This window comes from Haliaeetus leucocephalus, unplaced genomic scaffold (genome assembly GCF_000737465.1).
Source record: "Haliaeetus leucocephalus isolate CR32 unplaced genomic scaffold, Haliaeetus_leucocephalus-4.0 Scaffold362, whole genome shotgun sequence".
NCBI classification, from domain to species: domain Eukaryota; kingdom Metazoa; phylum Chordata; class Aves; order Accipitriformes; family Accipitridae; genus Haliaeetus; species Haliaeetus leucocephalus.
In genome coordinates this window covers 7890026-7907141 of record NW_010972798.1, presented here as the reverse complement: position 1 = coordinate 7907141, position 17116 = coordinate 7890026, and the positions used below count along the sequence as shown (strand labels likewise).

Here is a 17116-nt window from a genome sequence, read left to right as displayed (position 1 = left end):
AGGACAGCCAGCCCCCCGCTAAGAGTGAGGCTGAGGTGATCAATTTGCTGTCTCTTCAGTAAATTGAAGCTGGATGCATGAGGAGGAGAATTTTTTTCAGTGGATGTTTGGGGGGGTCTCCCCCATTTCTCTTGAAGAGTGTATATGTGGGTGTAGAGGACGATTTCATCTCACCGGCGGCGATGCTTGGGATATTTCTCCTCTTGGGCCGTTTCTCCTCCCTTCGCTCTCCGCCCTTCCTCTCCTCGGCTGAGAGGCAGGATGGAGGAGCTGTTGCAGGGTACTCCTCCTTCCTCTGCCCGTTGTGGGTCTGGCGGATGAGATCTCCCGATTTGTTGGGGTTTTTTCTTTGTCGTCTCAGCTCTAGAGCTGTTTTCCTTGTTGGAGGCTGTTTTAAAAAGAGTTATGAGGTTTTTCTCAGTACTCTTGCTCACTGATGTGGTTTTAGCCAGCCACGTTCTTGTTCTGATGTATATATATGTGAGTGTGTGTGTACATATGCATATATACGCACCCTCGCCATCTCTTATCTTGTGCTGTTGACAGGGGAAACCAGCTTTCCAAGAAGGCTGTCAGGTGTGCATATGCTAAAGACAACTGTTTCTTGTGCTCTTATGCTTCTATTATTGTCATCGCTGATAGCCATAGCGAGATATGAAGGGTACTGTGAGCAGAATCATGTCCCTTTTTCTTTTTTTCTCCTGTGTTATGCATAAAAATATTAGGGATTTTTAAGATGTACTTTACAAGGTACAGTAAGCAATAGGACTGTTTTTTCCCTCTGCTCCTCAAATATATTCATAGGAGTACACTAAAAATGTATACTTACCCTGTAAGCACCTTGATCATAAATAAAAACACATTTGCAGAGTATGTTTACATATTACTGTACTGAACAGAGAGATGAGACTTGAGAAATGATGAGAGTTTGTGCAGGATGTAGAAGTTTTCTTAATGCATTATATAAAGCAAATATAGTTTATTTTGATTGTCTAGTTGTGTAAGTGAAGTAAAAGTAGTTTTAAAAGGTGTTAGCATGCCCTTATTTTGTAGCTTAGATTACTTCCTATGCATGTAGATTTTTCTAGTGTTTTGTGTTGAGCTGTAGCTTAGAAATAAACTCCAAACATCACTTTTTGAAAGTTACCGTGTTCTTTAGTGTTGATACACTGACAGTTAAGTAATTAAAAATGCAGCCTCCTTTAAAATTGTCTGACTTCATACTCTGTCCTGTAACATCCTAATTATGCAAAAATCTGTCACTAATACAAAAAAAAACCAAAAACCACATATGCAACCAAACCTTGAGACAACTGTGGTTTGGCTTGAACACATCTATAAATAGAAGAAGCTTCTTGTTAGGGTATAAAATTTTTCTTGTTCAAAGGGTTTTCTACAAATGCAGTTGCATAATGGATGTGTAGTGGGCTAATCTGTAACCAAATGCAGCATACACATTTGTGAGGGATTTGGGCTTTTTGTTTATAACACTATTCATTTACTGTACTCTTAAACAATTTGTGGGAATTCTTGTTTCCACCAAGGTTCCCATCTATTGTGATGAATATTTGCATTGTAGTTGTTCAAGAAGCATTAAATGCTAATAAGCGGCAGTGCATACCATACACTTTTGTGCATTTATCATCACAATGAACCTTAGGAAAAAGCTAGAACTGTTCTTAAGTTGTAAGAAGCAAAGCTTATGGAGTGGGGGGAGGGGCGAGACACATTCTGTTTAAATTCCCTGTTTTGAAGGCTGCTGTGAATAACTTCATCTTGTGTCTTTTTTTAGCGTGGTCTGTTCTATGGCTTTTTTTGTTTTGAATAAGGCTGGGCAATGGAGAAAAATCCATGCAAGCGTTTCTGACCCCCAGTTTTCAGTTGGGTGTTCAGCTACAAATTTAATCCACTTCTTCTGCCACATCAGTTTCTGTCTTGTGAAACTTCCAGTTCTTTTGTATGGAAGTGGCCACAAATATTATGGTATAATGTGTATGTGTGTTAGGTGTTACAAGCACTTAAAATAAACACTTTAAATAACCCCCTAGACTGTAGACTCTGAGTGCCTTCCTGCATGCTGTGCCACAAAGACTCAAAGCACATCAGGTGGGGCATGTGTATGTGGGGTTTCATAAAAATCATTGGAATTACTCCCGAAGTATAAAACTGAAGACAAAACAATGTATATGCAAATCTTACTCCTTTTTATGTGTAAGATTAGACACCTCTCTAGTGTAGGTCATGTTATACTGGTGTAGCTCATTCCCGTTCTTGTAGTAATAAAAGAATTGCATGTCACTGTAACTGCATCAATGCTAAAGAGGTGGGAATGAATCACATACCTCATTAATGTAACTACGCTGCCAGCAAACCAGCATCTAGCATAGCCTTAAGCCTTAACAGAATGACTGGCCTTGCCTGGAAGCTGTTTTTAATGCAGATGAACCAGCAAAGGGGGTCAGTAGGAACAGGGCGTTAGAGATTAGATGCTTGATCAAGTTTAGCTGGGTGCTCTGTGCAGATTTTGAGGTTGATGATGGGTGAGGGGAGAATCTCTTTAAGTAGTTGTCAGCCATAAGGTACATTTTCAATGTTTCAGTGTTAAATCAATGGGACGATTACATTTCTTTAGATCTTTATGGGTTGAGAGTTGACAGTAGTACTAACCCTGCTGCTCAGGCTGTGATAGCTTCTAGGTACCATTCTTAACGATTCACTAAACAGTCATCAGAACAGAGTTTCTGGCAGGTGTAACTTAACTTTGGAAAAATATTTGATAAACAGATCATAGAATATCTCAAGTTAGAAGGGACCCGTAAGGATCACTGAGTCCAACTCCCTGCTTCCCTGCTTCTCGCAACTACCTAAAACTAAACCGTATGACCAGATCAGATTTGCTGCATTTTTATTCTGGAAGTTAATATAATATTTCTGTTAGGCATCAGTGGAAAAATTAAGTTCCTCATTAATCACTAAACTTTTCACTGCAAAGTGAGTTCTTGAGTAATGTCAGAGCCTCAGCTGCTTCTGGGCACTGCTGTCTTCCAGGTGTTGAAGACCCAGAGGTGGCTTTTTAAACTAAGATCAGTTCTCAGTGTTGTTCTCGGAACTGAGCAGATGACTTCAGCAGGCATCAAAGTAATAGCGAGTTTCTGGTTGGTTTGTACTTTGACTGGAATTAAGATCACGTAATACAAAATCAAATTGAAGATGGGATGGTCTATGATTGAGAGCTTTGGAATGGATTAGTGGGAAGGTAGCTCCCCACACTGTCCGACGCGGTAGTCCATCTAACGTTCTTGTACATATGGGATGGCTCGTGTACAAGAAATGCAGTGTAATAATAACTTAGATACTGAAAAAGGGGAAAGCAGTTGTTCTTTATGCTCATCCCTTCCAACTTAATTGGAATTTTAGGAAGTGACTCAAGCTTACAACGTTCATTGATGATGAAGAATGAGCAAGCTTCTTCATTAACAAAGCAAGGATGTGCTTCTCTTTTTCTTTCATACTCTTTCATTTAACCTGCATTATCTATCCCTGTTTTATCTGGGTTGAATTACAGTCCATTTGTTCATTCCATTCTTGTTCTTGACCAGGGAATAGGGAAAGGAAGGGCTATAAACCATCTGAGTTAAGTATGAAAGGAAGCACAGTTGCATTTTGTTAGTGTTAATGTAGACTCTGATGTCATTATTTGACAGCTTCCCAGTGGCCTAAAGCATACATTGAGCAGAAAAGTTATTTGTCAAACCCTCCATGACAGCTGTAATTACCTAAACCACTCACTGTCTCCATTTTTAAAGGAGAAGATGGGAATATGTGGGTTTATGCAATAAAAGAAATGGCTGTTGTATGGAAATCAACTAGTAAGATAATTACATGCAGTGTATTATGTCTTGTTTCTGGAATATATTAATAGTGAAAAAGGATAGCAAGACCCTGAAAAGGAACAAAAAAAATTGTCTGCTACTACCTTTTGAATGACTTTGCCAATGAGGTATCTCTGTGCTTTTGTTCTTAGCAGCTCTCCATAGAAATGGTAAAATCTGACCATAGCATCAATAAAATTTCTATATGCTAAGTGCTTGCTTGCATTTAGAAGGATTACAGTGACTGTATGAGTGTTCTGCAGTAACAGGTCTCACTGGTATTGTTCTTTCCTGCCAGAAAATTAGTTGATATTACCTGATGAAATGTAAAAGAGCTTGAGAAGTACAGTATGGCTCATACAGTAGTGGATGTATTTCCCAAACATTTGTTCTGAAAGCCACAACAGCAGAATCCAAACCAGCCTGAAATTAAATAATTGTTTGAAAAAAACCTCTTTGGGTTACTGTATCTTGAATGTAATTTTATTATGATCTTTAAGATAACTTGGAAGGAAATGGGATTGTTCTTTGTTCAAGTCACAGGCTGTTTGTCAGATGAGTTTACAGTTTGGTACTTAGATTATCTAAAGTTCCAGTATTAAAAATGAAAAGCTAACACTTCATTTGGGTAGTTCAGAGTCTTGGACTCAGATTTGTATACTTGCCTCTACCCTTATCAAAACCCAAACAGAAATACACTGTCCAGAGGTTCTAGTAGCTGTAGGAGCAAGAAGGAGGGAGGATGACAATCTTTCCACAAACTTCAGATGGTAATCTAGCTTGTTCCATTCAGCTGCATTTTTTGGTCTTACCTCCTACTTGTGTCAATCCTTTTATAATTTGACTATTGCTCCCTCTTGTTCTCTTTCTTGTTACGTTTCTGTTATTAGAAAGTCTTGATCTCATGTGTGTTCTCTGCATAAATACTGGCAATTCTTAGTCTAGGCTAATGAAATTATCTAAGAGTGGTACTTTGGTAAGTTGGTAAATTGAGGTCAGTTCTCTTGCTTTTTTTGTTACCCTCAAAATGCAAAGAGCAGTAGACTGTCACAGTTGATGTCGTTTTTGTTGAATGGGTTGGGTTTTGATAGAGAGCTGAGGCCTGCAGTAATGCTCAAAGGTTCTTGGCACACAGGCAGTCTTTTTGCCTAATGTTTTATAGCAACTGGGGCAGTGGAGTCTGAGCTTGTAGTTTCTAAGCCTTGTTGCAGTAAAAGTTATATGTGACATTCTGAATGCCTTTGTGTGGCGAGTTGATCTTTTAAAACAAAAAGAAAAAGTCCCACAATCAAACTTTTACTACCAGTAAACTCTTGTAAGTGGTGTTCAGGATTGCATGTGTTTCTAGTGACTTCCCTAGTAGTCTTCCACTGTCCTGCCTCCATCGTGATCAGACTAGTTTTTTAATACTGTCTTGTCCGCATACACACTCTTAATTATATTTTTGGAGATAACTGTAATCACATAAGAAGTAAAGAGGATAGGGATTGATACGTGAATATATTGAATTCTGCAGTCACATGAAGGACAAATTAGAGTTTACGGAAAAAGGAAATGTGTTTGTCTCATGGTGTTTCCAGCCCTCTTCTCCTGTGGCCGCACATGTGCTTGGAGGTAGCAAATATGTATTGGTTAGGTACTCCATGAAGTCAGTCGTAAATACACAGCTTAATGTGATCCAAGTTCTATGCTGATGCCAAAAAGGGAAGTTCTGTCTTCATGTCCTGCTGCACAGTCAACACCAGCAATCATATGGCCTTCCAGCAAGCTGTTTTGTACTTACCTGGCTGAAAACTCAGCCAGTAACTAGTTTGCAGTTAGAGCAAATGCTTGGACAGCTCGCTATGTTTTCATGTGTATGTGAGTGCCCACAAACAGAAAAGGTGGAAAGACTGTATGGGGTGAGGAGAATGAGAGGGGTTTTTTTGGCAGATACGTAAGCTTAAATTGACTTGTGTCAATTGTGAAATCACACCTTAACTCTATTTTGTAACCTTTTACCACTGAAGTGTTGTAAATTTGCTAATTATTTTCTGTACAGCAATGTGCTAAGCTTTGAGTCAGTGAGCCGAGGAATTTTTTCTTCTAGAGTATGGCTTATAGAGCCAAATTACATTCAGTGAAACTTTACTGCTGACGGATTTGGATCTCATGCTTTCATTCGGCGAAATACATTATTTTATGCAAGTAATTTTAAACTGATGGTTTAGGTTTAGCTTTAGAATGCAGTAGACATAATTAGTTTCTTCAGTAGAAGAACCAGCAGTAAAGAATTAGTTACAACAAACACTGCAGATTATATAGCATGTGTTAAAAATAAAACTACATGGTAGCTAACGAACAGGCTATAACTCAATTCAAGGGTTCTTCTCTCTTTAATAACTAATCAGGCTTGGATCTCATGGTTTCCGACGTTAGCCAAACAGCTTGAATGAATTGCAGTTGTGTATTTAGCTGAAGTCATGGGCTATGCAGTGTGCTTTCTTCTTTATCTGCTATGACCCCTCCCCCAAAGTGGAGGGGTGAAAACCCATTCATGTTAAAAGTGTCTGTGCATGAGAGTTAAAATATTGCTTTAGTTCTCTGAATTATAGATATTTAGAGAAGATGCAAAGGGTAATACATTGTGGTCTTTTCTTTATAGGATTGTTTTGCCTAAGTTAGTACTTTTGTATATGTGCAGGAAGAGGGCTATATTTTTTCACTTTGAAGTCCACAAAACTGTCCCTGTATCTTTTACTTCAGCCTTACTTATGATTCTACGCTACAAACCACTGCTTTCACTGCCAGAGCCCAGAAGTCTCTCTAGAACGAGGAGAGTCTTTGTTCTTTTCTAGCTGGTAATGTTACTGATTTGAAAGTTCAAGTATTTACAGTCATAGTCTTCTCTAAATGTAGTTTAAGCACTCCAAAATGAGGATATGCCTAAAAAATCCAACTTGCCATGCAGCCCAAGTGTTGGCTGCCGGAACATACAGTTTTTAACCATAGTCTGCTCTCTGCAGAGGGCAGTAGGATTAGTAGGATTAGCGAGCACCTATTCAATACACCCCCCACCCCACCCCCCATTGTTCAATGACCCATGTGAATTTTAGTCTCTTTATTCTGCTTATTTTTGAAACTTAGCTCAGAATACAGAAATGTGTTACTGTTGCCTTGGGCTTTTGGGTAGTGCACCCTGCTATTGAAAAGGTTTTAAACACTATCTTTCATGTCATCTCTGTGAAGTGAAGCAAGGTAATGTGTGAAACTTGGAATCCTACAAAGTTTGAAAGCATTTGCTGATTTGGGGTGCCAAATTCAAAACACTTAGTGCCTGAACTTTTAGGCAACCAAGCTATTACAGCTTATTTATTTTTTTTAAATGCAGTTCTTAATAACTTCAGATGCCTTGGTGACTCCTGAGGAGTACGGGAAATCAAGCCCAACATCTAGAAAAATGGAAATATGTGATTAATTACTACCTTTGGAAAAATTAGTTTAGAAGATTTGCTTAGTATTATGAAGGAAATATATGGCACTGACAGGATGCGATCTATTTTCCCAAAGCAGCGTTCACCAATTTTCAGGTTAGGCATCCCTTTTTCCTTCTGTAATTCCCTGCTTTTTCCCTAACGTTTTTTCAACAACAGTTTCTTGCATAAGACTGTTACTGTGATCAGTCCTGATTCTTACAGTAATTTCATCTTGTCTGAAGAAATCTACTTGAACAGAAAAATCTTGAAGAGGAAAGAAAAGTTGTATGTGGTTGTTAATTAAAGACCTGTGGACAGTAGATATGCACAGGAAATGAGCAATTAAAGTTATGTGGGCATTTTTGATTATAGACTATACTGTCTGTGTGCTTGATTTAGCAGAGTTACATAAGTTTTTAACTGAGTTTTCTCTGTACAAAATACCAGTGCCTTTTTCAGGTTACTTTCCTAACACTGAATTCTAAATTCAGGCTGAATTTCTAGATTCAGTTAAGTGGAATCATGCTGGCATCCACGTGACTCATCAGCACAGTTCAAACCTTTACAACCATCAGGTCTCTCTTACCTGAGCCAATAAGGTAGCAGTAGGTTTCATTCCCTGGGACCTGTTTGTAGAGTGGGATGCTCTGTCTCAGAGTTCTACAGATGTTTGAGAGCAGTGGAGTGATGGGATGTGCAGGACTTGGGTTCTGTACTTGGGGTATGGGAGGAGATTGTGTTCTGCCGGGTTGTGGTTCCTCCATGTGTTCACATCACATGTCTTGGACCCAGCAATATGTTGTTATCTCAGTTTGGTCTCTTCTGCTCCCAGTTTTTTTTCATCTCCTTCATCCCAGCTTCCATGTCTTAACCTTTTCTTCTTTCCTTGTTAATCTTGCCCTCTGTCTCAAATGCCTCTCTCATTGCCAACTTCAGTCTTCTCATCCAAGTTGTTCGTATGGTAAAAAACTTCTGGTAGAAGATTCCTTTTGAATCTGAGGAGAACATTAATTTTAGGGTGCTGATGAAACAAGTAGTAATTTAAACCTGCTTAATTCATTATTGCTATTATTAATGGCCATATATATTACCTGTTAGTTCAATCATAGACCAAGGCTTTTACTGGTCTTTTAGTTGGTATCATACATGCTGTTCTCTATGAGTAAGGAGTCACTGAGCAGAATAATAGCAGGACAATTAGGTGCTTGTCATTACATTGACTCCAAGCTCAGCTGTGGAATAAATGTTTTTGTAGAGGGCCATGACTGAATGTGGTTATAAGCCATAAGACATCTGCTACTTCCTTTTATTCTGCTGGCTTGCTAAGGGGTGGGTAGATTTGTGCTTAGCAGGGTAAAAAAATTATCTTTGGAACCCATCTATGCTCAAACAGCAGATTGATAGTTTAAGCTGTAAATGTGTTGCAAAATATTCAAGTATTATATATTGCATGGCTCTGTTCTGCTGCTGTGCGAAGCATATCCCATCATTCAGGGATGCCTGTGTGTCAAGATTATTATAATTACCGTTAAAAGTTACAATGTAAGAAGGAGAGCCTAGAAGCTTCACTGTTGATACCCTTCACTGGTGATTAAATGCTAGCTTTTCATTCTGAGCATGGTGAAGGAAATTTTCATGGAGAATACTACCACCCAAATCCCCCCATAACTGATACTGTTTAGTCTGTCTTGTAGTTCCTGTTCTCCCTGAAAACACATTTTTTTAAAACCAGCTTTTTGAATTGAATTTTCAATTTAAAGGTGCTGTTGTATCATTTATCATGAGACAATATTTAACTGCAAATTTCTTACTAAGATCAATTTAACATATTTTTCTTATTTATCTGTTTTTAAGATACTTGCTCACAATTTTTATCCCTGGTGGTTTTTAATTTTCCCTGAGGGGAAAAAAACTTTAACTTGTAATTTGAAATAAGAGGTAGAAGATTTGGATTTGTTTTGTTAGTGGCCAAATGCACAGCAACTATTTAAAAATATTCCTGAAGTATTACATCCTTCTTTCTCTTGACTAGTTGATAGGGTGAATGTTAACAAATGGTGTTGAGTGTGATTTATTTTCTCTTCATGTAGAGTAAGAAGGAGGCTAGTTTTCTATTTGAAAACATTCTTTTTACAATCCGTTACTGTTTACCTGAAGGTTTATTTATACTACCAGAAATACACTTTTAAGAGTATTAATGTGCTTATTTAAAAAAAACACAGAAAACACACACACACACACCAAAAAAACCCCAAGCGAACCCCAAAACACCTTAATATGAAGATAAAGCCATAGTTTCTGTCCAACTTGGCATGTTGTAATTTGAAGAATTAACTTTTTTCCAGAGTTGTACTTTAAGATGTCAAGAATGTGAGGGGTTACAAAAACATACCTGTATTGTAATTATTTTGAGAACTTTACGGATTGTGATATGCCATATTTTTTACAGATTTAACTTCCAATGCTCTTTCCATATCACTACATTCATCACAAGTTCAAGCGTGCAGATGGTTATGATCATGTTGAATAAATATTAAACATTATATGTATGAATAAAGGGCCTGGTACGAACTACTTGTATCCTTGATCTGAAACTTGTATTTTGTTTTTGAGGATACTTTTGTAGCTACAAACACCTCTACATACTGTGGGGTTTTTTTAAATTTATTCTTTCAGCTATTGCAAATATCTTGGCAGTACTATATTACAGGTTGCAAAGCTCAATGCTGCTCTTGCTTTTTTTCAAAAGAGCATTTTTGTTACTTAACACAAGAGTCTCTTCCAGTTCATAGTATTTCATCTAGACCAAAGTATTAAAGTACTAATAAAATAAATCTTTGAACATGGCTTTCCTTGCCAGAAGTCTTTTTTCCTTATGAAATTAAGATGCTTCATATGTTTTTCTTGAATTTAACTTTTTCTGCACCATGACATTCTATTAAAGTTGCTATTAGGGAACAGGTAAGAGAGTTGTGTTTACTGCTATTAGTTAAGGAGTATACAGCACTTTGAAGAGGGAAGGCACAATGGCAGTGGTACTTTTTTCACCCCACATATTTCTAGTGTACATGATTGGGATGTGAATTATGTAACTGAGTAATACAGATGTAATCTTTTAAACATCTGCCATCTCTGCTTTCACAAATATATGCTAAAATGAGAAGGGCATCTGTTAATCTCTTAAGTTCTTTGCGTCAATGTTACTGCAGTATAATTTCTATTCACAGTCCCTGTAGTGCTGCTTCAGAAAGTGGTTAAGAAATAAGTCTGTGGAAGTTCCATTTCAATAACATGTTATCAGTTTGAAACTAGACCATTTAAGTAGCTTTTTTTAAACATACATTCGTCCTCTTCGGAGATGTAAAACAAAAGGCAAAAATACATATTTTCATCAATAATACAATTGTTGGCACAGTGCTGCCAGATTTGCAGTATTTAAATGGAAAAAATCGTTTTGGAGTTTTAATAATCGCTGTTATTATTTCTATCTAATTAGACTTTCAGACAGAAATGTGATTTTTTTTTTATTTTTTTTTTAAATCTGACTGTATCCTTCCCATATGAGGCAGTTATTTTCAACTCTTGACCATGTTGAATACATAAATGGAAAATACAAGGGTTTTTTAGAAGCATGCATTGCAAGCTGTATGAACAGATTCTGGGATAACTTGAATGAGGTGTTGTCTCATCTGTTTTGGGGAAGGGGGTTCCTCTTCTAATGAATGACTGCAACACATGTCTCTGGGGCTTTCTCAGTATGTAATGAGAAATATATCTGATACCTGACAATTGTTGGGGATTACAAAAGCAAACAAACAAAAAGACCCGAGTAGAATCATGAGAATTTCTCTTTGTTCCTGTGTGGCACTGATGCGATGCAGTGCAAGAGGCAGAGAGGAACTTTCTGTAGGCTGGCATGGCTACCACTTCACTCTTAGAGCAGCAGTTTATACTTCTGTTTTTCTCTACTGGTGATATTTCAGTCTGCTGAACACTGGTGTCTGTTTTTTAATCATATTAGAAGAAAATGTGTTCATACTTAAATCATGCTTTTTAGATTTGCCTATTCTGTTTCCATTCTCTGTTTTTGACCTTAAAGAAATCCTCATACTAGTGCATTTCCCATGTCCTTGCATCTTGCTTTCTCTAATTTGTGTGGTACATCTTGCTTCCTTGCTGTTTGCATGGAGATACGTGGTTATGTGAGAGGCATTTATAGAAGAACTGGTTTGTGGATTGTTTTACTTCTCAGGCAAAGTCATATAATTTTAAAGCTAGAAAACACAGTTTGTGCCCCATGAAAAGAGGAGGAAAAAAGAAATCATAAGCCATCCATTTATTTGGGGGACTTCAGTTTAATTTCATTTCAAGTTTTATATTGCACATAGACTAAATTTGTTGAAAAAGGTTTTTTTATATGCCTTTGTATTCTGTTTCCATGCCAGTTGGTTTGAAGCTATATTACTACATGATGTAATCTCATAAAATTGCGTGTTGTACAGGGATGACAGTACTTAGGAGGAACTGGGGATGTTAACAGTTGTAAAGCTGGAGGCATCCTTTTTGGTAAGCAAAAATAGTTTGTGGTGTTCTGGAGGTCTTGATTCATAAAACAGAGTCAGCCTACATCTGACAGGTAGCATCTTCGTGATGAGAAAGAAGATTAATGAACAAGCGTTTAATACGTGTGTGTGCATATTAAATTGTGAATGTAACTTCAATTTTGCTTCACACCTGTAGCATCAGTATAACTTCACTGTAATAAACTTTATTTCACTCCAGCTGTTCAAGAGCTTTCTTCATGTTACTTTCCACGTGACAACTTTTCCATGTAGCTCTTGTGACAGAAGAGTCGTTGTTGGTGTTAACTTTTTCAGGGGATGTCAAACTCCAGTGGCAAATTTTCATTTACCAAATTTTTAATCAGCAGTTTATGGCATCTTGTATTATGATCGCTGCCACTCTTGCTATCTTAATCTGTGTCAATGAAATGCAGTGCTCTGTATTTCTGTATGTAATATTTCCTGTCACAATTATAACAGCTGTTTCTTCTTTTGCTGTAGTTGCAGTTTAATAGAGATGGGGAAATTCTTGTTTGTAAAGAATGTTAAATATTATCAGGTGAAATATAAACTAAAATGGTTTTATTTTTAAATATTTTTTATGGTAAGACTTTTTCATAAGTTTCTCATTCTTGCTTTGTAGTAGCCTGAAGAGTTTTATTTTACTTCTGTTAGAAATATAGATGCATTTCTGTGCTTCTAGTGATCTCAGGATAGATGTTCTTCACTGTCTTGTACTTAAGTAATGACATAAATATTACTTTCAGGGCAAGAGAAATATTCAGTACTGTCACTATTGTTAGTGCTTTATCATCATTCTTCTTTTTGTATAAACTTCAAATATCCTGCTTGACTCATATTTTCCTGCCCTTACTGCTTGCTTTTTGCTCATCACTTCCATATATATACTGAAGCTAAATTAATCTTTTAATGTTGTGCCATTTTTATAATATATTAAAAAACTGCATATCAGGGCTAATTATTTTTGATGTATAACCCTTCCATTTTGCTGTGTGTGATTCATAGGCTTACTCTTTGCTATTCAGTGAAAATCACATTTGTAATTCAGGACTCTTAAGCTGTCTAGTACCCTTGCTGCATCAAAGCCCTTTGCTCCTATTTCTCCACTGCTCTGTGCAGACTTCTGAAAGCTGGAAGTTGTTAAAGTTGAATTATTTCCATTAAGTCTCTTGATTAAAATCCAGGGAGTGATTGTTGCAGTGGGACTATTTTCTATGGTTTGGGATTTTTTTTCAGTGTTGGAACTACTAGTTTACCTGTTGTTCCACCTAAGTTGAAGACGGTTGCCCCTCTTTTTACCCAAGCCTGTTATCCTAGTGAGGTTTTAGGAAGGATAAATGGATTGAATAAAAACTAAATGTATGTTTTTAACAGTGCTCATAATTTTTAATGGGAAAAAATAATACATGGATCCAGAGGTTTGCACATGGACTTACAATCTGGCAACAGGTCTAGCTCCATTTTCAAAGCTTTTTTAATGTGTTTTGCTTTAAAATGAATTTTTTCTTTAAGTCGGTTTGTGTAGTTGGGTAATTCCTTTTGTACCTGAAAAAACTTTATCTGGAGGGTTGGGGGGGATGAGTTCATTTACTGCACACTTTGTGTTTGCCTCACTGCTAACTTTGTGAAGCACCCTTGTAAAATGAAACCCTGCTCTGCTGGAGCACAGTCAAGTATTTCATAAGCAGTGGGCAGAAGGCAGGGTGTCATGTTGCTGAGGAGCAGTAGTGTGCTTTCATACATTTCCAGTGTCATGCTTGTGTCCATGTGTTAGCAGGTATGAAGCAGTTTCTTTGTAACTTTGAGATTTTTCCATTTGGATTTTTTACACATCTGTGAATGAACACTTTTTTAATAAGGTTTTGTATATATGTAGAGGTCTAAAAATCCTAGCAGTGAAAGTAGTCACTCTGAAATGGAATAACAGAGATCTCTGGAAGCAGAATTCTCATCGTTGCTGTGCAGCGTGGGCAGTCACCACGCAGCTTTTCTTCTGTGGCTTAGTGTTTGTCAAGAATTCTTCTAGCAAGGCAAAATGCTTTCTCCTGCTCCATGCAGTTTGTACTGAGCCATTATAGGTAGAGTTGTCACATGCACAAAACTGATGTTTCTGAGAAGGAGCTGGAGGGATAGAGCCAACCAGCCAAAAACTTTCAAAGTGACTACTGCAGTTTGAGATTAATTTCCATCACTGCCTCTTAAGAGCAATGTTTACTGTTAAACCTTGATTAAGTATTTTCCTGAACAGGGATGGGTTTGGTTTGGTTTTGAAAAAAAATCTATTTTCAGTTGTAGTCAGATCAGTTTGGATTTTGTTGTGTATGTTTGCTGCCAGGGATTCATAATGTTTATTTTTTTCTGAAAAGATGTATATAATTCACCTCAAATTCTATTTTGAGAATGTAACAATCATTTTGATAGCCTTGCTACTAGTTTTTTGCAAGTTTAGCTTTTAAAAAAGTGAAGATGTATGAAATTGTGACCACCAGTTCTGTAGTCCTTGATCCCTGCTAATGTCTGCATGGTGTGTTTTTGACTGAAGGTGACTTTTATGGTTTCCAGATTCAAAATTTATTTCATATTATGAACATATGTTTTGGCAATTGCTGTCATTTATCTCCTTATTTGGCTGTTCTCTCTGTTTGATATGGGATATTTTCCATACATATCCTATACTGTTGTTTTATTTCTTGATACTAAAATGGTTCATACTGCACAGATGATTTGGTAAGACTCCAGCTCTTTTTCTAGAATTCTGGCAGTAATTGTCCTATTGAAAATTGCAACATTGCTTGTATAAAGTGTAACAGACTTTTTTTGTTAGGGATGATGTCAGCATGAGAGATGGCCTCAAGGAGTCATTAAAAGAACACAGGACTTTTGACTGTTGAACTTTATTGACATTTCTCCTCAATAAAATACCGTTTTGCTAAAGACAGATTAGTGTCTGCAATGGTATGAGACATATTTGGTGACTTTACTGTATAGTCTGATGAAGCTGCATCGAAGTGCCATAAATATGGAGGCACTCTATTAAGAGCTTCAGAGAAATGCAGTAATAGCGGGCATAAAATTTTATAGAAATGCTTGCCTTTCTCTGAAAGTAATTGGCCTTTTTATGTGAAATTACTCACTTTGCTTTTTAGGACCTTTAAATTTTCAGTTCTGGTTTGAGCTAGTTTGTTTCTAACTCTCCACTTAAGACAGTCTGAAATGTGTTCACAGCTAAAATGTTTTTTCTTTATGGTCTGTTCATCTATTGCTGACTTTAATATATCATTCTGTTTAAACTGTCTGTGGAAAAAGGGAGTAAGGTAATATATGTTGAACTGATCAGTGAAATATTATAGGGGGAATATGTAAAACTAATGTGATACTAGGTAAATTGCAGTTGTTATATTGGTTGACATATGTGAAAATACTTGTAGATGGAGAATTTTATGTACAATATTAAAATGAATTTAAGTAATTGCTCACTTTTAGTAAAATAAATGGATGAATCGTGGAAATATGAAGTCTTTGTTGGTTGTGGTTTACATTTCCAGCCCTCCTGACTGACCTATTCCTGCCTTTATTCTGTGCCAGGTCTCCTTCCCCAAGTTACAGTTTAGTCGCAGAGCTATTGGGATTGCTGAATATGAGATACTTCACTGATACAGATGAAAGCCAGAGCAGAGCATTAAACAAAGTGACAGTAACATACAATCTTTCTCACTGGTAGTCTCTTCAGGTAGAACTCTCGATAGCTATGAACAGATTGTTGAGGGTGATTTAACAACGTAGTAGGTGTACTTGGAGTGGCTAAGCTGGTTGTGGGAGTGCCAGCTTGGACAGCGTAAATTTATTCAAAAGGCACTGTGCTGCCTTAGAGGGGATTTATAACCTGGGTCAGTGCTACCTAGGAGGTCTTGATACTCTTCTGTCAGCAGTGTCATTACTTATCATTGTACACCATCTGCATTATGTTTTGTATTAACCTGTGGTATTGCTTTATCCATGTTATCCAGCCCTTCCTTCCCCCTCCTTTTCAGAATAACTGAAAGTTGACTATGTGTTTTAAACTATAGGCTATGGTATCTAGCATAGTATCTTAGACCCTAATCATGAAATGGAGGAACTAATATTTATCGTATTTTTGTTTTCCTGTCTCTTTTGTGAGAAGTTATATGTGCAGTATAGTTTCTTGGCAACAGTCTTTTCTATTTTACATAGCTGCTTCTGTGGGTGGTACCTTATGTACATGCTGCATGCTACAGGTTTTCCGTATAAAAATGGAAAGGAGATGATAAATGGAGTTGAAGGAGATGATAATGTGTGTGAAAACCTTGAAGCCCTCTGAGTGCTTACTGGCCAGTCTTTGGACCATGGTACAAACATATTTCTCTAAACTTGTAGAAGTAAGGAAATGAAAAGTTGCCGTGTAGAACACACAGCCTTCTCTCCTCTCTTAATGAGCAAATGTCTTCCCATTACAACACTAGCTCAGTCCTCTGTACTGGAGATGGCAGCTTGCATTGTGTCCTGTACCGAAGTATATTTTTTAATACAACTTACCATGATGTGAGAGCAAGATTTATAACAACAATTGCAAGCTTTTTAATTAAAAACAAGATAAAAAAATATGAATTATTGACTTGACTTTTAGATTCAGCATTCCAACTCAAGCCTGCAAAAGAATGTCATCAACTGAAGTTTAATGAAGCTTGAGTATAGTTTCCAGAGACACTGTCACAGCAGGTTGAAGAAGTTGCAGCCCTTTGCCACATTGATTGCTATTTCTGTGCAGCAGTTCATTTCTCCTCTGCGCTATAAACCAGATCACTAAGAAGAAGTTGCTGTAGGTTATGAAGTGACAACCAGGTTAGTTCTGCCCCTGTGAAAGTGAGAAGTTACACTCAAGTCTTGAGTCGCCAGTTGTCTTGAAGTATTCACGGGAAAGTGAAGAGATGTAAAAGAAAATGAGAAATTGTTTCCTGATTCTGGAAGAGTCCATAGAAGGGGGGGTGTGTCTTTCCTGAATAATATGGGACAAGACCAGCTCAGGCCTATTGGAAGCAAAAATAGTGGAAAGCACTGATGCTTTTGATGGGAGTGTGTCCGTTTACTGGTATTCATTATCCATGATCCTGAGTGTGAGAACTGAGAAAAGCAGATGTCTTAAAAGTAAAAACAGGTGAGGAAGAAATACAGGAGGAGAGATAAACTT

General features: G+C 37.2%; 1 protein-coding gene across 6 annotated transcripts in view; it reads left to right on the top strand.

Annotated features, from left to right (window-relative positions):
• LRCH3 (leucine-rich repeats and calponin homology (CH) domain containing 3) overlaps window positions 1–17116 on the top strand; it is a 74086-nt gene that overhangs the window by 456 nt on the left and 56514 nt on the right. The window lies entirely within an intron of this gene.